Below are 24746 nucleotides of genomic sequence, written 5' to 3' on the forward strand. Positions count from 1 at the left end.
GCCAAACAAAAAAGTCATCTTATTAATTTAATTATTCTCCCTTTCTCTCTCTCTCTCTCTCTCTCTCTCTCTCTCTCTGTCTCTCTCTTCCTTTGCATCAGTATACAGGTCTCAACCTCAGTCATTAAAATTATTGTTAAACTGCTATAATATAAATAACTTTTTAACGTACACAATAAATTGAATTAACATAAAAAAAAAAAAAAAAAAAAAACAAACAGGCATACAGATCCAATTAAGTGAAATTTTTTATGAATAAAAACAGGATAAATAATATGTTTTTAAAAAAATACACAATTCAATTTATAAAAATTTCAAATTAAATTTTCATGAGCTAACGAAAGAGAATTAATTTCATGCGAAAACAAAATCAAAAGTTAATTAAATCTTTAAATAACAAGAAGGCAGTATAAAGGAAATGTGCTAAAACCCAATAGAGCAAAGAAATTTTGTTTAAAATTTTAAAATATTAAAAACCAATTAAAATAAAAAAAAAAAAAAGGAAAAAGGATAAAAATCTTATCAAAAATTTTAATGCTACAAAAGTCCAACTGATGTGAAAAATAATTTTAAATAATATAAATTATAGCAAAATAATAAATATTATTATATTATATATAAGGTAAAGTACATATTGAATCAAAATTTATGAATTTTTCAAATTAATTCATTTTTACAAAAAAAGTCAATAAAGCAAAAAAAAAAAAAAAAAAAAAAATATGTATTTAAAAAAGCTTTAAATATTGGGTAATAATAATTTTTCTTCATCAATATTCCATGCGATTGACCCAGAAAAGCACAACATATTATTTCAATATTTCCATTTAAATAATAATACGACATAATATATAAATATATAAATATATATATATATATATATATACATATATAGATAGTATATTAAAAGCAAAAAAGAATTACGTATTCAAGTATATACATGTATGCGTGAAAAATAATTAAGCCTACGGCTTTATGGAAAACCAACACAAAAACAACACAACAACAACACAACAAAAGAAAAAAGCTCTAATGTTTAGTCATCAAAATATTGCATTTATGTTATAAATACATATATATAAATGCGTAGGCATAAAATCTCTTAAATAAATAGAGCATATATAGAAAGATTAACACAACCTATCTAACAATTGTGTTGGATAACCGCCTACCCATCGCATGAATCTAAGGCACCTACATATAGAATATATTGCGTGATAATTATATCGCAGTGGTACGCTTAGACACACATGAAAAATTAATATCTATACATAAATATACATGTATATATATATATTTATACATTATCAACTAAATGACTACTGAACACAAATAATAAAAAAATATTGGAATAAAGGACTTCATCACTAATGGTAAGTGAGTTTCAATCATATAAAACATAATGCGGTAATGCACGTCATGTACGATTATCGATATAAATAAAAATAGAAATAATAAATGATTATTACCAAGTTAATGAGAAAATAGATTAGAGTTCGCTGCACATAGGCAAGACATTAAATATAAATGCTTTACTCATTTTTATTCATTTCAAGACATCAAAAGTGTATAATGCAAGTAGAAAACATTAGAGATATACGTTAGAGCTATCCATAGACATTATACTGTGCCCAAATACTAAGACCAATTTAAAGACCAAGTTAAAATGCACGGCTATATCGAATGTTAGGGATATATTTTTCTAAATTGATTGCACTATAATAAATATCTACGTCAAATGTCGTATCATAAACGTCATTAGTGCTTCTCCGATTTTTTAAATATTGTGTGAATTTGTTGACCAAGAAACCGATCATGGAACACATTATTACGGAAGATCGAGCTGGGATCTGTGTCGGACACAACCGATTTATCGAGCGAATAGCGTAAAAAAGGTGAGTCAAGACAAACCCGTTGGCCAGTCTATCCGCCTTGTATTCTTGCACTCAACCTATAGACAGTTATATTTAAAGCATTTTGATGAAATTAGCTACACTGATATGTTTTGAGTCAAGGACGAAAATGGTTCATATCGGTGCACTCTTTCCACTCCTTATGTACAGCCTCATTATAAGGGCAAAAAAAATGCAGTTTTCAAAATTTTTCCAAAAAACTTTCTGCGTTTATTCGCCGTTCTGAAAAATTTGATTCGGCTGGAGTAAGCTTTTGAACCCTTTCCTATATAACCGTGCCTATCAAACCGAAATCTTCTTATGGTAAAAAGGTTTAATTTTCAAGATTTCATTAAATCAGTTTTAATGAACTTGGGTTTTAATGATTTAGGTTTGTTTTGCGGAGACCACCGCATATAGGGATTCTCAGCAAATGTAGACCCTAATATACCCAGAAGGCTTAACTGTTAACGTCTTATGATGAAAATATTTGTTCATGATAGTTGTATTAAAAATGACAAAGACCAAGTTTGAACCAAATGGGTCTATTTCTTGGACCCCAATCCATATAAAATTCTCATGACTAGCATGCTTTTATCATTTTTAACATTTTATGATGAATATTTGTCCATAGTAGTAAGATAACGAAAAAAATAACAATAGGAACTTTGGACCATCTATGTCTGTTGTTTAGGACGCTAACATTCATAAGGGTTACCGTGGACAGCAAGTTCTTATATGAAGAGAAAGTATAATTTAGTGGTTGGCCTTGACGAATTATAATGTTCTTACCTGATTCTTCTTTTTTTAAACTCTGCGATTTTTGTGAGAAATTTTGTTGATTTATACAGTAACCTGGAAATCGCTGCAAAAATGTAAAAAATTTCATTGGACACTCAGTAAAGTTGATTTCCCTACTTACTTTACGACAAACAATCATTAGTGAAAGAGGGGCCTTAATCGATTGAATGCTTCCTTTTTCTTTTTTTTTTTTTGTTAGATTCGATCCAAAATCTAATAATAATCATCGCATTCAACTATCTTTAGTGTCGATAATATTAACTTACCTTCGTTACATTCTGAATAACTTGACTGATTTTATACCTAAGAGCTGGAAGTTAAACAGCACGCGATTGTGGGAATTTGCCACCTATTAGAACGTACAAATGGGGCTTGCCTCGTTTAAAAGTAAAATGAGCATTCTGCAAGCTAGTCTTATCCTATAATATCGTATAATAATATATTTTTGTTATAGTATTACAAACTACTTTTAAAAAGTGCGTGCTTGAGAAAGAACAGACCATGATACCTATTCCTTTCTCTAATTATATTGGCCATCATACGTCGACTTTATTTATTTGAGTAATCAAAGTGTCATGTCAAGTTAATAAACCAAACTTACCAACCCTTCATTTGGCGTTTTCTGACTTCCTTTTGTAAATGCAAAAAGCAAAAGACACAAAAAAAAAGGTGGAATTGATTTTAAATATAGAAAGAAATGATCAGAAAAAGTGACATGACAATTGGCTTCATCGCAAAAAACAAAAGCTTCTTGACTTTTACGAAAAAACTTGCAAAAAGTAGCAAACAATTCGAAACGCTACTTGCAGTTCGTCGCTTTTATTTATTATTCATAATGAACGACAGCATGTACATTGTTAAATGCTGAGGAACATTGCAGTGAGTTAGAACCCACCATTATATCACATCGCAGTCTCTCTACAACTTTTCGAAATGAGACGTCGAATGGGAAATGTCCGAAAAAATGCTCCGACTGGAACTATTTTCAATAGCATTAGTCTTTGGCCCAATATATGTCGGTACACACGATCTTAGAAATTGTAAGCTATAGATTGCACACAGCAAAGCTAGACTGACAGACGGGTATATGTACGGATTAACTGAAATCGATTCAGAACATGTTTCAAAGAGTGATTCTGAATCGATTAGTGTAGTAAAAGGTAGGCCGATCTCAACTGACTCTGAATTGTTGCATACATATGCAAAAAATTTAATATACCCTCTCACCATAAACTTAAAATACCCTTTCACGTAAACAAATATCTATGAGTGTCAAGCACAAATGACATTAAAACATACGATAACTAAAAATATATTCATAAGGGATGAAAACTGATGGAGAAAGCAGCAGCATTGAAAAACAGCAGGACAGAAGAAAGCTATGAAATTCGCTGATAATGTTATATAAAAGATAGAATTGAATTATTGACTAAATTATCCAAAAGAGAGAAATTTTCTATCAGCATACAATTTAAAAATGAGTTGCAAAAATACTCTCTATGAACTCCATCAAAACTTTAATAAAATTTCAGGAGCAACTCCTACACAGTGCTTGCAGCCCCTATCCTCTACACAGGCGGTAATTTCAATTTATATTCACGATACGTTATATACATAAACATGATTTGCCCTAACGTGACTGTGTTTTTAATTCTTAGAAATAAATTAATATCTCGATTATATAATGCATTTTATAGGCCAAAAAATTCTTGAAATTTAATTCTTCACTTCAGGAAAAAGAAGCAAAAGTAGACTAAACAGTTTTTTGCTTTTCATTCTCCCGATGCTGACGAAGCAAAAATAGAAAAAGAAAAACTTTTGACTTAAATAAATCTTTTGGAAAAAGTTTCGTTGAAATTTGCCTAAGAAAAATAAAACAAAAAAAAGAAGAACATTTTGTAGGCCATGGTGCATTGATACCGCCCCATAATTCACGGGCCTCGTAAGATGCAAAAAAAAAGGAAAAAGAAAAAAAAAATTATTAAAGAAAATTAAAAAAATCTCATTCAAAATTTGAAACATTATTTTTTGTTGTTAAATACATTTTTAAAAATTTTTATACTATTTTATAGCCGCTGCAAAGGAAAATCATCATGAATGTAATCTAAGATGAAAATAAGGAGAAAATAAATCCTTAATGGATTCTCTGAACCTTTTTGAGGGAAATATTAAGAAGATATTTACTACCATTTTTCCTAGTTCCTATAATGACCCCGTTCGCCTGTTTCTATTAAAAAAAAAGAAAAAAGAAAGTGGTAATAAAAGGTTTCAAAGACCAAAAGATTAAACTGATTTGAAACACTGTCAGAAACGAGGTTTCTTCAAAGATGCTTGCAATGTACTATGAAAAATAGATCGTTTGCTTCTGAATTGTTAGTAGCAATCGCTCAAAATATAATAAATTCTCGCTAGACCCATACATTAGACCTGTAATTGTATATTAATCTCTCTATATTTTCTAAAACTGTTTTCAGTTAAAAATCGATTTGAAAGTTAGATAAACTTATCTTTCAGTTCAGAGAGATATCCACTCTAACTGATGCTACAATTTTATATTGAAATTGGCCAAATATTTATTAAATAGAAACAATCATATTGTGGAGAAAATGTTTAGAATTTATTTGTGGCCGACAAATAAAATTAATAAAGAAATAAAAAAGAAAATATGAAATTAAATAGAAAAAACTCGTAACGATAACTAACCACTGACTTTATTAAGCTCGAGAAAGAGGACTTCGCGTTCATGCCGAACCTTTTCACATTTGTTACGACGACTCATTTGTTGTCGGCTTTTAAAAAGAGAAAACGAACATGAAAAATGTTAACAGCGATGAGTATCGCTTACTTTATAAATTTCTACAATGATTGTACAATTCCTTTCGGGAAAGAGTAACATCGCAAGTGTCTGAAGTGTGTATATTTTTCGCAGAAAATGTGAATGTGTCATATATAAGAACAAGATTCGTAAACTAGTTAAGCTCCGAACAAATGAAACATAAAGATTTCTATGCGTAATTATAGAATTACGCGTAAGACTGGTCTGCAGGGGAGATTTTTTTGAAAAACTACAGGGAAAGGTAAAAAGTATTCATCTGTCTATCAAAAAACGTAAAAACTGAGATTGGAACATCATCGTTAATCCTTTGAAAACGTAATGCCCCACCCCGCAATAACTCCTGAATAAATCACTTCAAATAAGACAACGTCGACTCTATGTCGCTTTTGTCAGAAATCTAACATCGACACATAGTCGGCATAGGGGTGCAAAGGCTTAAAAAAAAATGCTTGCAATGGACTTTGTAGCATAAATTACCAAACACGTTTTTACCATGGTTCATTTATTGCATTACAAAGGGAATTTGATTAGAGAGTGGGCAAAATATTAACTAACGGTTCTTTCACTATAATTAATGAAAAATAAAACAGATTGACGACGAGATTCACGAACAGATTGTATACCACGCGGCTTGGGCCAGTCTAGGAGTGGCTGAAATCATTCAACACCACACAATGCATTTTCGTTGAAGCAGCCTTGATTACATTCGTTAAATATCGAAGTGATGACAAAATATATATTAACTAGAACTTGGAAGACTCGTATATCGAATAGATATTCAGGTATAGTTAAGAGTTCTTTATCATCTGGAAAAGTAAGTTTATTTTTCTCTTTCGAGAGAAGAGTAGAATGTGAAGGCCCGAAAAATGATGAACGCCTTAGTTGAACGCACTCCGTTGCCATTTCGGCTTAGGAAAATAACAAAAAAAAAGAAAATGTTTTAGTAGAACGCAAAATGAAATAAACTTAAAACAACAGTAAAGTATACAAAGCTTTCTCTATGCGTATATACATACATACATATATGCATACATACATACATACATACATATATACATGCATACATATCTACATATTCATCCACATGTACATTTAAACCGAAAAGTAGCCTTTATACTTAGAAATCCAACCGAAAGAGGAATAAAGAAGAAAGTTTGAAAATGTTTTTCATTTTTTTTTTTTTGTTTCATGCATTTTTTTTGCTTATGTTCGCCTTAATATTTCATGAAAAGAAAAAAGAGAGACACAAAAATGAATGAAATATCTGGAAATATACTTAAATACTTTACGGAGGCTTTATAAGCAACGATTTTTACTCGGTGTATATCATCAAGCATATAATAGAAGAGATGGAAATAAAATTTAACAGACCTCGTAAATAAAGTTTAATGAAATTGTTAAACTCATGCTAGTGTTTGAGTTGTTTTTTAGGTTTTCTTGTTTCTCGTCTCATTCTTTCTCTCCTTTCGTCTGTCTTTACTTTTGGTACTTGTTACTTTTTTTGCTTTTACCATTTTTGTTTGCACACTTCAAAACACAACACTTAACGGCATTCGCCCTAGTTATGGAGGCGGTAATTCTTGATTAATATTGTATAACGTTGAAGTTAGCAGCGACATATTTTAGGTGAAAAGGTAAAAACCAAAACAACAGCAGCCATAAAAAACGAAAACAAAACAAAAAAAAAAAAAAAAAAAAAAAAAAAAGGAGGAAAGCTCTAAAAGTTTGATGATGAACGCCCTAGAGAGAAACTTTTAAGTAACATTGATTACATAGTTACCACAAATCAACATAACGCAAGTTTAATAGTTTAGCGAAAGTTCAAAAATAATCATTAAAAACTCCTATATGATGAAACTTCGCGTTTAAAGAATTGCTTCGACGTTACAAGTGTAAGAACAATTAAATGTGGAAGAGCAGTAAAAAAAAAAACAAAAAAAAAACAACAAAAACATTTCCTTTGAAAACTTTTACTCCGATTACTTTTTTTCTCTCATTTTCCTCGTCTTAAAATTTCTATCAAAAAATTTGAAGTGTTGACGTAATTACAAGCAAAATTGAAGATACTGAGATCCAGTAAAAGGTAGAATATTATTACTTAGCTGTTTATAATGACAAGGATGTGTAAAGTTAACCTTACAAATGTCAAAGTATGACGTGGAAGATTTTTCCCCCCTTACATTATAAGCGGACTGTTAACATCAGTAATTAACCTAAATATAAAGTCTTTTAACTTCTTGATCAAGTATACCGTTTATGCTCCTTGATAAATTTATGTAAGTGTAAGGGGAATATTATAAGAAATCTTGATAAGCAATAATAAATTTTCTTGCGTCAATTTTTCAAAGAATGTATGATCAAGTTTGATTTAACATTTTCGGCTTCGGAATATCTTTCCCCTTTTACTTTCCCTTCTTCATGAAGGTAACAAGTCCCAGCATTTTTGCGCTGCAATGCATGTTTGCATTGCATTTGTACTATCTAATCGTTTTTTTCTTTTATATAGGGCCTCCCATCCATTTTTTTTGCAATTATTATTTTTTTACTGAACCATAATGTATATAAGATGGGGTTATGTGTGGAATAGCACACGAGGCAAATGGCGTCCACGGTTTTGCTGGCTCTATTATCGAAATTTTGATCACCAAAATGTGAAAGTACACAACCAGGGCAGGTCTCAAGCAGTGATTGAATTGTTTTACCGCGTATATGTGGCAAATGATGCTATCTTGTTGAAACAAACATATCGCTCCCAGCAATATGAACCAAGCAAGCACTGGGCTATCCTAGCGCAATATCGAGCATCGGTAGCAGTGATTGCTTGATCAGCCTCATTTTCGAAGAAGTAAGATCAAATTTTCCTTGTTTCTGAAATATTGCTCAACAATGAAAACGCGTTGCTCTCTCGTTTAAAGCTCCAATTTTTACTAACGGTCAACTGTCAGTTATCAAATTGTTCTTTTGTTAGCGTTAGCCAACACTTTACCTCACAAAGAGCGGCAAATTCAAATCTTGCGTAAATTTTTGGCATACCCTACATGAGCCAAACACCCACACACGTTATTAAACATAATTTACGCAAAACAATGTACTCTTATCTTACCCTAAACAATCAATCAATGCTGCTTGTGAACGATATCTAAAACTCCGCTAAACGATGGAGGAAATGAAATTTACCATCAGTTTATTAGACAAATAGTTCCTTTACTTTGAAGAAGTAGTTGCGCAAGGCCGGTATACATTAGGTTTGAGACAATTAATAATAATGGCAATGAAGGGGTCCTTTCAATTACGATTATGGCAAACAGACTTACTCCAAATTGAAAATCATTAACATCAGAAAGCCAAAATAGTGCTTCATAGGATGTATGATTAAAAACATAACAGTGTAAAGCAAAGACGGAATTATGCCACTTCTCTTTATAATGATTCATAGAGAAAACTATGTTGACCATAATTTATCTTGGAAATCCAACGTCTTCAGCCATTCTTGTTGGCCATTATTTAGTCGATTGAAGCTAATATCACTCGAAACTATAAGAGGGCGTCAACAAATAATCAGCACTGTTTGCATACTCATGCTTAAAGGGTAATACTACCTTGCAAATGTTTTCCCACATTTTTTTTCCACATTAAAGATTCCTTGACTACTTAAAAATGAAACCCAAAGGTTTTGAGATGGATCAAATTTCTTATATATAGATGAAAAATCCGATTTTTCGAGGCAAATTACTATTTCAAATGTCATCACTTTAAATATTATTCGCATTGTTCTTGAAGTTGTTCATTATTCGAGTTAGCTATAGTACCCTTAAAGCTCCTCAACTTTCAACCAGTTAACTTCGAATTTTTTTACAGATTTATTTGAGAAAGCAGCCTTCTTCTTTTTACTAAAGTCGACTTTTATCGACATTTAAAGAAAATATATTGTCCGTTTCATTAAGGATCATGCATTATGCTCCTGCAATTGAACTGTGAAATCAACCGACTGACGCACTTTAATGGTACGGCCAAGGGAAATCCCTATGCGAAAGACACTGCCTCGCCGTGCTGTTTTTAAATAACTTACGCTTAATAAAATTCACCTTTCAACGAGACGAAGGCGGAATTATGGAAACCAATTGCTATCCGCGCACGACAATCACTCTTGCACACGAAATTTGTAATCTCTTTATCTGATATTAAAGAGAAAAACGTTACATTGTGGTTATTGTAAATATTTGACATTGTGGTTATTGTAAATATTTGACATTCGTCATATTTTGGACATTGCAAAAACCATTGGATTTTATCGAGGAATTTTTACTTAAAAAATTGCGTTTCCCAGAAAGTAGCATTATAATCCCTCGATCCGCCTTAATAAGCAGGTAAATCAGAAATAGGTCAATGTTCGCAGGTTCAAAGCCCAATCGGTAAAGGTACAGCACTTATAGCGCAATTATATGCACATGCACTAGTGTGCGACCATCTTCCTATCCCCTTCTCTTTCCTCACTTCTTTCAGGCCGTCATCTTGCCGCGCATACAGGCGGCATTCCCTGAGTGCTTAGTCATTGAAAGCAAATAAGTTCAGCTTTGTTTGGAAGTTTGAAATGCTAAAGGATGAATTTTTCACTTTGAATTCCTCAAACTAAGACTGCAATGCATAGATAGAGAACAATTTCTAGAATATGAAATGACGCTATTTTTATAAATTTTCAAGTGAATCTTTGAGGCATCCACCCTGAAAAGCCAGGTGATTGAAACAATTTCTAAATATTGTAAACTTCACTTCATGTTGGTCGATCGTTGTGGGGATTTCGCATAGCTGCGCATTGAAATTCTCATATATAAAGTTAGACCTTCCAGATGCAACCTGATCGGGTGTCTTGAAATGTTAGTTTAGTAAGAATAAAAGAAAATTCGTGCTTTATCAACATTATGTATATAGTTTATGCTTTCAATTTGCAAAAATTTTTTCATCATTTTTTTTCATTTTTGTTTGTTGTTTTTCTCCTTTACTATTACTGATGCCAAATGGCTTTTCGCTTAGCCATTGACTGATCTTAATGGCTGCTTGTTATGGTTGTTTATCATTTTTGGTGATTTTTAACGCTAACATTGCCAACATTCTTCGCATGTTTTGTATGTTGCTTGTATTTGGATGACTATGTATGCTGTAGTGCTTCAAAACATGACAGCTAATGTCATTCCATTAGAGTGAGCGTTGGTGATTTTTTCTTTTTCATTTATGCTTTTCGAACATTTTTGTACCAGTTTTTCTATTATTATTTTTTCCTGCGATTTCTTTTTTATTTTTGTTTTTTTTTTTTTGTTTTTTTTTCTTGGTACAAGTGCTACAAGTACTATTTTTTTTGCCAACATTGTACTTTGTCTGCGAATATGTGTGTGTATGTTTATTTGCTTTTTTTTCTTTTTTCTCTGCAGTTTGTTCGTTTACTAACAATGTACACACAAAGTAGGAAAATTTTACTGTTCACATCTTGGGATAATGGTTTGGTTGTTGCTGGTGACGCTATTGCATCTCTCTTTACAGAAAAATGCTTTTGTTCTTGTTGTTGTTATTTTTTCTCTCATGTTATTGTTACAGTGTTGATGTTGATACTGCTATAGTTGTCGTTGTTGTTGTTGTTGTTATTGTTGTTTTTGTTGTTGGCTTTGTTGTTTTGTCATCAAAGTGTCAATGACACTTACCGGAAATCGTATTACGCTTCCTACTCCTTCGTATGTACGAACCGTTGCGTTTTTCTTTTTTCTTTTTGGCTAAGGTACTTCAAAACAGCAAAAAAAAAAAGCACGTTTACTTATTTGCTATAGCTGTTGTTTGCCAGCTTGATAATCATTTTCTTATTTTCAAGCCTTTTAGCATTGCCTTCAATTTTAATTATTTTCACTTAACATTTTTTACCTATCACAATATATTATTCTTGCTATGATTATATAAAAATTTAATGAATACCTTTAAGAACGAACTTTATAAGTTATTTAAGCAAAAATAAACATCTCTTCGGGTTTTTCCTGAGCATTAAAGCTTTCAACTTGACTCCATTTTGCATTAGGATGTAAAAATAAAAAGAGCAAAATTTCGCCATTAATCACTTGCTTGGTATTTTATATAAATAAAAATGACTAGAATATCAGAATATATAAAAAATTTCTCTTACATTATCTTTGCAAAAGAAACTCAAAAAAAAAAAAAAAAAACCTCGTAAAATGAAGGAAAAACCAACAAAACATAAAAAGCTTAAGCAAAATTCATGTTTAACATTTTCCAAACCTTCGCCCGGATAATAAATGTTTACAAGCGGCTGTTTTGGTTCTGCTTCTCTTAACATCCACCATCAAAAAATCTAATAGATAAGTATACTTATGTTATCATCGCTTGTGTAACACTCCCAAATAAGTTTTAGAAAGATATCAAATCGATTTAAAGCGCTTCGCACACTTGATCGTCTATTGACTTCTCGGTGTAAAATTCAATGTATGCAATAAAACCCATTAATGCAATCAAATAAAATCGATTAATTTGCTATTAACATCTCCTGCCCCTATTAAATCACGCGATTTATTACACTAATGCTTTAATATCAGAGCATTGGTATCATTGGCGAAGAAACTATATTCGTATTAGAAATAAATCTACTTAGTTGCTTTATAACTTCGCTAACAGGTATTTCATATTCGCTGTGTATCGATACAAGTTTTCCGCTACTTTTTTTTTCCTTTTTACAATTTCGGTTGTGCATGATCCATCCAACCGCATGTTCAAGACAACTTAATGAGCAGTAATTACACTTTGAAGCATACGATTAGAAAGGCTTACAAACACAAAAATGTTTAATTATGTTGTGCATGTGTGTGTGTGTGTGTGCTTTTTTTCTTTTTTTGTTTGCATGGCTTACCTTTACATAAATTTGCCTGTTAAAAGAGCAAAAGGTTTTTTGTATTACAAGCAGTTCTTGCTAAATGCGTTTTGGTTTCTGAAAAGCAAAAAAGTTTATTGTCTATAAAGCCCTTTAACTTTCGAGTAATGAAGATTCAAAAGCAAATTTTAGAAAAAAAAATCCTTTGAGTAGAATGCTAACATAACACATTTACAAATGTACTCCAAAAATTGGACAGCATTCAAGTCCTGCAAATAAACACAATTAGATTAATTTAGGTCAAATTTGCACTGGCGAGAAATCAAACAACTTCTCGGTGTTTAAATTATGTAATTTTGAAATAGCGTTAGTTGAATATTTTTTCTTCTAACTAATATTTTGATATTTCCTTAATCTTTTTAGTAATACATGAAGACCTTATTGTTCTTTTTCGCAATAGGGCACTTGTTAAGAAATACCTACGCTTCCACTTAGATAACACTTTAGATGATGACCTGGCATTATTTATTTGCACGTATAAAATTCAGCGACAATGTAGATTGAGTTGAATTAAGTGACAGTTAAGATTAAAGGCTTAAACTACGACATTGTAACTAAAGATAGAAGAAAACGAAGAGCGCCTTGAAACTATAAGCATTTATGTATAAATCAGTAAATAAGGGCGAAAACACGCATACGCCCAACCCAGAAGTTCACTTACGGCTTATTAGCATTCAACTAAGAGTCTACAACTTGGCAACTGATCATAGTAATATTGTGCAGCTCGTGTTAAAGAGAGAAGACTTCATGCTGCAAAGGCAGGCAATTACTGTGTACGGTAAACCTGCGTGTCTCAGCTAAAGATGAGGAACTACGTGATAACCTATTGTCGTATGCAGGCAAATATGGCCCTAGTGGACCGTAGCTAGAATTGCTTCTGTAAAGATTCAATTTATTAGACATAGAAATGATAATAAAGCGTCAATACAAAGGAGAAATTTTACGGTATACGTCAGTGACGGCCAAAGTTCCGAATTCGTTTTGGTCCCACGTTAAGCTGTAAGGGTCTTATACTTATTTAGCGCAATTTCAACAATTTTTACGTATTATTAACTTTTCTTCATTAGTTAATCATTAGTTGATATTGAAGTGCCTATGTAATGAGAACTGGAATGAAACAAGGGAAGATGTTCGCATTCGAAGTAAGTCAGTTGAAGTCATTTCTCTGACCCGCTACCAACGCCAGCTATGTTCGAAAGTATAAAGAAAGAGGAGATTGTATTCTCTGTATACACCCGCTGTACGAACAACATCGCGGTATAGTTAGAAAATTATTCGGTAATCGGCCGAAAGAAGATAATGCACTGTAACCCAAGTGAAAATGACGCTTGACTTTCTAGAAAAGATCTAACCAAAAATTCGTAAGGAGCAGGACCGATGGATTAAAAAAAGATAGGCGTCTCAGTTTTCCATGTATATTATTCATCGATTATCAGTAAGTGGTTGAGATTATCAGTAAGAGAGGTTGCTGCAAGCGATATGGTTCGATATATAACGATCCCATTATATTTCATGATACTCGACGTTTAAATTTTAAAATTTTCTTACCTTCTATAATTTCACATTGTTTCACACGCTCAAATCAATTTCATCATAATTCATCCCCCGCTATTCTCTAATGTTTCGTATCCTATTCTATCCAACGATATGGCAAGTATTTTTGCTCAATTCTAAACCAGCGTTTCGTACTAAATTCCTCTCTCGCATATCATTATCTAACAAATACCATCTCATCTCATTATGTCTTATTGTATTCTACCATGTCACATATGAAATTAAATATCTTATCCTAATATACCCTATCATAGTACATTTTATCCTTTCCTCTATTTCATCCTGTCCTGTCCTATCTTGTTTTAATTTATGTCATTATAGTCAACCTTTTTCTGTCCGATTTGCCCATTTGACGCTTGTGTTATTCAATCTTCTCCTACTTTATTGCATTTCATCCATCGTGCGGTTTATCATATCCATTATCATAAACTATCATATTTTGTGATATTCTACCATATCTTAGCCTCACCTATCCTACTTACCTTTCTGTCTCTTAGAATATTCTTCAACTGTAAACATTGTGTAACGGATTTAATGTTCAAATACATTACCATACGTTACCATAATAATTGACAAAGTTTTGGTTTCTAACAAAGGTTTTAATTGAAATTTTTGTTTAACTTTTCCTTCCCTTACCGATTATTTGCTCTAATTGGAAGCAAAAATCATTGGCAGGGAATTTTCGGTTTTCTTTCGTTTCCCTATTAAGTGTAATTATTTTCTATCGCAAGGAAGAGAAGCATGTGTAACTGACTGATGGAAAGTAAAACTAATGAATGTTTGAGCTCGAAAATTCTTTAACATGTTAAGCCAAGTTCAACAGCATGTAGGTATTGTTATAACCAATGAATGCAAAAACTTGCACTTTGCACAAAACTGAAAACTTTTTGGTAGAAAAGTGAAAGAAACAAGAAAAACGGAAACCAAATGTTGAATGTTAAGGTTAAAATTAAGTTTCGTCGTATGCACGTAAACAAACCGGAAAACAAATACATACTCGTGAATGCGCCAAAAGCGCAAAAACGAGAAAATCGAGAAAGACAAAAGAAACAAATGAAACTCAAGTTTTTGACAGTAAACCGAAATAAACTGCTAACCAGGAAAATAACGGTAAAGGCAATACAGCGATAATACATTGATTTTATAACTTTTTCTAGATAACAATGAAGCGAACATGCTGCTAAGAGTCTGTTTGGGGCTTTTTAGTGAGTATAGATAGATAAAAAAAACACCGCAACCTCAAAGAGCTATCAAATGAACATAAAATGCATTCTTACTACGAAAGTGCTGGCATAGTATGTAGAACGTATTGCATTCATCTAACTATAATACTTCTATGTACATTTCCGGATGGACTTTTATAGATGTTGTTATAGATATTTTCTTTTTTCTCTATCGTATATGTGACTTTTTTCGGTTTTTGCGGATACAAATTTTGCTCAGATCTTCCATCGTCACAATAGGCGTGATATACGTCGACAAACAAATCTCTTTCCCTCTCTCTGTGCTCGCTTATCTCACGATCACGAATTGAAATCTTTGTTGAAAAAATGAATTGATTTTCAATTTTTCGTTCAAAAACTCGTTTCTGCTTAAAACTATGTTTTTACGACTTTTGTCAAAAAAGTCAAAAATCGTTTTTTTTTTTTTTTGTATGACCGGCCATTATTCGATGTCCCCTATATGTGTGGGCATGGTGCTGATCAGCAAGGCTTATAGGAAAAGTGAAATGAACGTTCGACTGAAAATGGAAACATCAAGTACGGCAAGAATGTTGTTTCAAGAGCGAGCAGTGCGAGTAATTTCAAGACGAGCGGGTGAGAACGCTGGAACAGAGGTGTGGGCCTCTTGGAGGGTTTAACTGGTGAACACATCTCTTTCATCTCTGTAGAAACTTGTCCGGAATGTATCTGTACGTAAGCGCAACGCAGCCCATTGATTACGCTGATGCTCAAGAGTCACCCATGAGCCTTTCTTTGCGTGCGGTCCAAACAAAGTTTTGAGGCTCTCGCTCACTCATTCGAGATATACTCCAATTTTTCAATAACATCTACTTTCGCATGAGCTAAGAATAACGCTCTTTAGGTTTATTCTTTCAGCATTTTAGCTTAAGTGCGTAATATAAGGAGTTTTCTTTCACAGTTATTTTTCGTTTTGACCATCCGTTGACCGTGTGAAGTGCAATACTTTAAATGAATACTGAAATTTATTGCAATAATTTAAGAAAGTATTCATTGATATGCCTCAAGTATATGAAGTGTATTTATGTTTCAGCCATCGCACTACAAGCATGTGCTTTCAGTGTATCATGTTCTTTGCAAAAATACAAAAGCGTATCCTGAATCAATGAAAACGTATACACGCTGACGGAAGCGAATACCGTAAGGGGCAGAGCGCACAGGAAGTAGTTTACGAAATTTGTTAGAAGAAATTTTCACTTCCAAGAAAGTAGCAGTGTGACCAACCAAATTTAAGCAGTAATGATCAACTCAACGCTTCACTCGACAACGACCGCCTTCAGAGGATTATCGGCATTGAAGGTAGTAAAATCTTTATTCACATTTCACAAAGCTACTAAATATTTGATGCTTGAAATTTATACGATTTTACTTAGAGATCTACGCATAGAGGCCTTTATGCATATTCTGCACTTGTATTTATATTATAATTATATAATAGAATACTCACTCTTATATGGAATTTTTTCGCAAATAATTTTGAATTTATTCTCATGTTCTATAAGCACATGGTAGGCATTACAATATTCGATCAAAACTAAACTTGTATTTTTTTTCCAAGTTTTCATTTTTTCTTTCAAAAAACAAAAAAACAAAAAAAACAAATCACTCTTTTATATGGCAGTGTTTGTTTACAACCAATCGTTCGTTTGCATTACAGAGATATTTTCTTTTCGCGCAACTCTCTTTTTTTGCATGTGCAAGTGAGTACATAAATATATTTATATAATACGTAAAAAGTTTACCAGCCTGTATTTGTCATTGTTCTTATTTTGACGATGTTTAAAATCCTAGCAAAAGTCAAACGAAAGTTGTGGTAAAAGTTTTTCCTATAGTGCTCATATAAAACTTTTGTATATATAAAACAATGCATATAAATTCTTAATATGTCGAGTCTTTTTTTTTTCACTTTATATTACGTGCATACATGCATATGTAGTATGTATATTTAAAAAAGTGTGTTCTCAGTTATAATTTATACTGTTTGCACGGCAAAATGCCTTCAGTTCATTTGTGCGAGAAAGTTCAATAATTATGTACTAACGCAGGCAAGCACTTACTGCCAAGTCCTTAAACTTTATATAGTTCAATCTATTGTGTGCGTGCATATGGATAAATAAGTGTGTTAAGTCCTTTGCTTATTTGCCGTAAGCACAAAACAATACCCAACAATATTCGAATATCGCAAATTCCTCACTCTGATGGTATTCTACTATTTCTTCCAACTCTGCCATTGTTTCCTTTCCCTCTCTTTTTTTTCTTGGTAGATGGATTTTGAGGTCATTTTGAGTTCATTTCTTGCAAATGAGTATATTAGACATTTGTTGTTTTTTTTTTTTTTTTTTTGTATTTTGTAGACATTTTCAAATTGTGTTGTTTTCTTCGCTTACGAAATGAAGTCTGTAACTCATCTTTGCTTATCCGGCATTGCTTGGGGTAAAGAAAAAGTCTTTCTTTCTTTATTCCTCTGGCATTGTTGTAATTGTTTTAATTTAATTTTCAATATTTCTCTGTTCCTTTTTGTGCTGGAAAGAGCTTTTTGCCTTTTTACTTGGCGTTTTCAGAAGACATTAAACTTCGCAATGTTTCAACTTGTGAGAGGTATTTTCATCGAGTATTGCTTACGAGAGAGAAAGAGAAGGGGGAAAATTAGAAAATAGGAACAGAGAAAAAAGAGAAAAAAATCAGAGAAAAGAAAAGTAAAATAAAGAAAAGGAAAGAAACGGAAACAAAAGACAACAAAAGAAAATAAAACAAAAGAAAGGGAAAAAAATGTAAAGAAAAGAAAAGAAAAAAAAAGAAAAGAAAAGAAAGGAAAAGGAAGTCAACTTGAAGAATCTGTTCTCAGGGCTTGAACTCAAGGTTTATGAATCCCGCCATTTAAAAGAGAATTTTGTAATTTTATTCCACTGCTTTCTAAACAAGTGCCATTCTTGGAGTTGAGTTGTTTCCTTGTTAAAACCAAGAGCGACGGCAATTGTAAGCCGTAGGAAGCAATAAATAAATTACAATTAGAATTCTCTGGGGATCAACATCCATTTATAGAGCTTGTAAGCGTTTCATTGTTGCGGTACCATTGTATTGACTCTACCATGCATATTGAACTTTTTCTACATTTCTATTGTACTAACTTATAAAATCTATTGTAGATTTATGTACAATATATTAAAATGCTATGAATGCTAAAAAAAGTTAATCTACAAAGCAGAGCAAAGCAAAGCACTTTATTGATTTATTTTAATCATCTTATCTTTTTCTAAGCTGCTGCAATCATTTCATTGATTGTATTAATTTGTTGACTGTAATACCTGAACTGTGATTATTGTACACTTCATTATACCCTTCATCAACTATGGATATATTAAGTTTACATTAAGATGTACGCAACACCCTGAAGAGCTTAAGACAATTTTTTTTAGACATAGGAGAAGAATGTATGCACTTTATGGCCTACTATAATGTCGACCATACATGCTATGATCTGCAAGTAATGAAAAAAAAAACAAATTTTTTCCCTTTTGGAAAAGATGTTCTCCGTTTAAGTGCCACTGTACGCATATGCTTCGAGCGACTTGATCCACTTTCAATACCACCGACTAATCGATCGAGCTTTATTTTTGTGGCCACGAAAATGATACACGCGAGTCGACGGACGGACGGACGTAGTTAAAACGATTCAGAATTTGATTGATTGTACATAATTTATTGTGTCGTTGACGGCTGCTTGTAAGTGTTGCAGAAATTGGGTATAAAAACGCAAGGGCATAAAAATCTGATAATGCATCCATACTTTGATGGTTGGATGTAATGGATATTTTACCGACATGGTGCAGTCAAGATTTGGTAGAAGCATTCGTTTTAGCGCATATTCTACAGTAAACAATAAATCTTGCTCATAACCATTAGCTCATATCAACTAATACATTTCCTGATATGATCGATATGCTTTCAATGTTATCGTGAACGTATGTATTACGAATTTGATTACACCAATACTTTCAAATTAACAAAGACTTTATTTATATGTAGAGGTTGCAAATGTCAACAACAATAGATCCTCAGGCAATGTTAACCAAATCCATTTAAAATCTATTTGAAATGAAAAATAATGTTAAGCGCAATAATGAAACAATCAAAAGTTGTAATAAATAAATAACAGAATTTTCTTTACACAGGCCAACCGATAATTAGTGAACACGACCACATGAACGACTGTTTAAATAGTTCGGTTTTGGGTACTGACCATGTCGGCGATACACATTCATACTAAATGCAATCATAAATCCATGCAAGGGCGAAAGTGCATAACCATAGCCATCACAGTACATATGCGCATAGATGGGGAAACTGAGTCGATAGTTATCAACATATGACTAATGTCAATTCTTTGCTCTTTTCTATAGCATTTAATATAGGTCAACAATGCGGGGAATTACAAATGAAACATATGTATATACGGATTGAAATAAAATTCCAATAAAATAAACAAAAACGGTATGAATTAACGAAAGGTACCAAAGGAATGTTGTGTTATGAGTGGCAACTAACAAAAACGACATCATTAACATAATCAATAAATGGCAAGAGAAAAGCGCACTGTATAGTTTTTAGCATTGAAATGGAAATCCAAATAGTTTTTTTTATTAATCATGAATCGCTGCAAACCTGCAGCAATAAATGTGTTGGTGATGATAAAAATACCTGTATAAAATTTCATTATCACAGAGATAACTGTGTGTTTGTGTGAAAATTGTGCCTCTTCATTTTAGTCGTAAAAACGAGCAAATTAAAAATCAGCTTAAAAATAATTAAAACGAAAAAATTTTTATAAACATGAATACACCTCAATAGTAAACGATGATAGTACTGTTATAAATTCCAATGAGATACTGAACTCGAATACGAAAAGGCATAACATCAAGCAAATAGTAATAAACATACACCACAGCTGCTACCCAAGCATTATGCGTACAACGTTTCGAATATATATATATATATATATGTATTCCCATTGCTCAGAGATAGATATTTCAAGAACATGAATGTAGGCGTTGAGGTATTTAAAAACCATAAACATTCTTAATGTATCTTCTTAATGTGTGTGAGATTGTCTTCTTTTATAATCGATTGTGTTACGTGAGTTTTAAACCAAGCATTAAATAAGCACAATATTTCACATGTATTTGATAAGCAATTCGAATAAACGCATATCGTAGTACGATATAAGGAAAGAAAAAAGCCACAGCTGCCAATCGATATGCCTTCTATCTCTAACTTTCTCTATAGTCCCTTTTAAAACCTAGAGACATAAAGCTACAAATATTATGTAGAGTGAAACTGAGGCTCACGTTTACGTCTAGCTCTACGTAGGTAGAGCTAAGCTAATAAAGACCGTTGCGATTAAATGTTTTAAGGAACTTGAGCGTGACTAATATAAAGTGGCATTGGTTATATCTATTGAGTGTTTTTAAATGTAAAATATTGCTAATATTTTTTGATGAGGCTTTTGATAACTGCTGTTATCAGCTGACGACGATGTAAGCACTTCTCATTATTATGTATATAAATGAAGATATCAGAGAACGTACAGAAAGCAACAGTCAAAAGTTTTCTTAGCATATATAACCATCTCTTAGAATAAATAGATTCTAGAATGCGAGGATTTTATGATAAGTGGAAAAATATCAATTTTTTTTTTTTATATTTAAAGTTAAACTTCAATAAGCAACACGAAAAGCCTCAAAGATAACTTTTATTTTTATTTTTCTTTTTCTCTCCTGCTTACCACTTAAAGAGAGAAAAATTAAGTATGAAATTTTATGCGAAAACTATAAAGAACTAAGATGAACATAATTTTCTTTTTCAACGTTTAGATACTTCAAACTGAGTGCTTGACTTGGGGGAAAAAAGGAATGCTTTCATTTAAATTAAATAAATTTAACGCTAGTGATAGAGTGAAGTAAATCAACGAATATGGATTTTCTGAGTAACTTAAATTCGAGGCAAAATAAGTGGAACTAACACAATTTACCATGAAGCTAGAGACTAAATAACTAGTGACTAAACGCCGCTTAAGAATGAAAATATCTTTCTCTTAGACAAAGTTTACTTATTTGGTTTGAGGAAGATGCTCTACCAACCGGTATACACCTAACATAGTATGACGATAACATTTATATATTACTCGTACTAGAACTTATTGATTGACGATTGATATATCAATAATGAAATTGAAGAGAAATCATTTTTATGCACTATATGAACTAAGTTCAAATATTTTGAGAGGATTAAAAATACATGCACTTATTTAATATCTACTCATAGGCATTGGTTATAAATGTATCCGCAAATGTACAAAAATCATAATCGACATAATTTACATTACTTACGCCACTAGATGGTGAGGTTTTTAAGAAATTAAGAAAAGCAATAGCGTAAGAGTAAAGAAATTGAAAACATTAAACATCCTGCATGATACCAGCTATTCATATAGCGACATTTCAAAATGAGGCGTTATACGGAAATTAATCGAAAAAATGGTCTGATCCGAAACAGTGTTCTTTCTCGAATTTCAAAATATACGGCCAGTAATTTAAGCAAAGGAAGACAAAACAGACAGAGGGGCAGACAAATTCAAATCAACAGAATAGAAAGTGAATCTATGTCAAGTCTCTCTAGATGTGCCTTAAATGTGGACAGACTTAGTGTACCCTTGTAACACAAGTGATGCACGGTATGATAAGTAATTATATTCCCTTTACTATGGAATTATTTATCACTTCCTGCTATTAATGAAATTATCGAAATTATATTTATAGTAACGCATATGGTCAACTATCTTTCTTTAACCCTCTAATTAGGTTCGATCCTTCTAAAACAGCCAAAGCGGCTATGTTGCCAAATATATTTCTCGCAGCTGTTCGGTATCAAACAATTCGATCTTAAGCGAATGAAAACACTTTGTTGTTGTTGTTTTTTTTTTTGTGTTTCATCTTAACCTAGAAAACTCAGAATGAACTCGGAAAAGCAATCAAATAAATTTGAAGAAATTGAAAAAAAAAAATGAAAAAACATAAAAAATTTTTTTAATTTCAACTCAATTCTGTAGCAATTGTTGCTTCTTTGCCCAAGCGGGTCTTTCAAGACTTCAAAAAAAAAATTGTCAATGAATTGCAAAACATCAAAAAAAAAAACACAAAGTAAACAAGTATGAAAATTATGTTCGGCTGCGACCGAATCATTTATACCCATCACAGCCATCATTCTAAAAAAGGCTAAAAAAGGAAAAGTGTTGGGTGAGCTGATTTATTCGATTTTTGTAGACTAAAAGTGGATATTTAGATCCTTTGTCTAAAACAAATACCTCCAGAAATACGTTTGCCTCAGCAATTAGTAGATAGATAGAAAGGCGAACTTATATTAAACATGTCTAGAACGGTTCATATAATGTGTAGACTTTATAGTGTTTCTACAGGTGCTGCAAACACTTTTAGAAAAGAATAATCTTCAACGATCGGTAATTTTAGGAGGTGATTGATTTTTTCGACTTTTGTACAAATGCTACAGAGAAACCAAATATATATTATTTTTGTACTGTGGGCGTATTGTTTGACCGGATTGGGCCCAATTTCAATACCAACCTGCACGCAAGAACTTGCAATTTTTTGCCAAATTTGAAGCAGATACTTTTCTTTGAGCGACCAAAAGAATGTTTGCCACAAGCAGACATACGGATGGACGGATGGACGGACGGACAAGCTTAAATCAGTTTAGAATTTGATGCTGATCAAAAGCTTCCTCTAGGTGTTGCAAACGTTTTGACAAAATGTATATACCACCCATAAAGTATAAAGATGAAACATTCTCCAGAGAAAATGAAAAATAATTAAAGTGATTCGGTAACATAAAGTTTTCCTTAAAACTGCCGATATTTGTTGAAAGCATTTTCAAATTTATCGTTAATCTCTCTCTCTCACTCTCTCTCTCTCTCTCTCTCTCTCTGATGATTTTTTCTTTTACGTGCAACGCAAATGTGATTCGTTAAGGGTGTTAAGTGCTGCGTTGAGGCATCAAAATCCGGCTAACGTTTGCTAATGTGTCCCCCTGTCATTCCTGATGATGACAGTGATGTTAACTCGGGCACGTAACTATCGCAGACTCATTGCACTGCGTCATGAATTTTTCTTCCTTAATGCTTAACGCTAGAACCTTGAATATTTTTCTTTTTCTTCTCTTTTTTTGTTGTGTTATTTATTATTATTATTATTATTATTTTTTTTTTTTTTTTCTCATTTAATAAAAGCCAGACAACCAGCAACTTTTTTAAGTGCAACAAAAGAGTGCGTGATAAATAATCACGCATACAGTTTTACACTATTTAAATTACTTACGCTGTAAGTTAAACTTGCATTTATGGTGAAGTAAAGACTTTTGTAAGACTTTTATTTTTCAGTTTTTCTTTTTTTTTTCTTGTATCCGCCTTGAAACGGCTTTCATATATCATTACAGTGCATTTTGTATTTGCTGACAGTTGTCATGTGACAGTAATTACTCTTAATATTTTCAACTGTCATCTGTTTACCAAAACAAAAGCATAAACAACGTATGTTATTCTTACGTTTTCTTTCTGTTTTTTTTTTTTGTTTTTTTTTTTTCTTGTTTTATAAAAATAAAATATGAAATAAATCATATTTTTCTTTTTAATTTTAAAATAAACTTGTGGTCACAAAGGGAGGGGAGAATAGCATATATATAGAAAATACAATTTAATTTTTCTGAAATATATTACACATTAAATTCTCAAGTCTTCGAGTGAACATTCTTTTATACCGAATCGAATTGATAGCAATTAAGAACTAATGTTGTTTTTACATAATATTTTAGAGGCATATTGAAAGGTTGATTAAAAAAACTATATAAGACTCCTTAGTAAATAATAGTTAGACAGTTTTGCCAATATATGGCAAAGGGTTAATTAAATAAGACGTATGCTTACACTTGGCGCAGTAGTACTGCAAAACGAGGATTAAATAGAGCGATTATAACGCTTATAAAATAGCACTAGTGCTCGTAAAGTTATAATGATGAACGGCTGAGTTATTGAAAGAAAAAGAATTGACGGTTAGTGTTGAAACATGTACGGCTCAGCAATTAGAGGACGGGCTTCGCCTAGTTGATATAAAATCTGAAAAGAATAAATGCAAAAAAATCGGGCCTAAATTTGTTTTTTTTTTCTATTTAATATTTCTAATCACTCAATGGTATCACCTCTCCGTTTAACACGGTCACGGTGACAGTCAGAAAAAAGTCAAGGAAGAATATGAGATGGGGAAGTGGTAGCAGTCTAGTGAGTGTGTGCCCGAGTGAGAGCCCGCTATAGCTACAACCAAAGTAAACTCTACTGATCTGAGATTTGCTAATCCTAAATTCTTCTTTAAATTTGTTAACTCTAAAAGAAAAATTTCAGTCACCAACTTGTTAGAGTTTACCTGTCATGTTTTCAAGGC

The 24746-nt window shown here is 32.1% G+C and overlaps 1 long non-coding RNA gene across 1 annotated transcript in view; it reads left to right on the forward strand.

The window, feature by feature from the left end:
- The first annotated feature begins 870 nt into the window (after positions 1 to 870).
- LOC119634212 overlaps positions 871 to 24746 on the forward strand; it is a 195893-nt gene continuing 172017 nt past the window's right edge. The window contains exon 1 of the long non-coding RNA XR_005246935.1: positions 871 to 1370. This is a non-coding gene — a long non-coding RNA (uncharacterized LOC119634212). The remainder of the gene's footprint in view (positions 1371 to 24746) is intronic.

The sequence above is a fragment of the Glossina fuscipes genome, unplaced genomic scaffold (genome assembly GCF_014805625.2).
Source record: "Glossina fuscipes isolate IAEA_lab_2018 unplaced genomic scaffold, Yale_Gfus_2 2, whole genome shotgun sequence".
Classification (NCBI taxonomy): domain Eukaryota; kingdom Metazoa; phylum Arthropoda; class Insecta; order Diptera; family Glossinidae; genus Glossina; species Glossina fuscipes.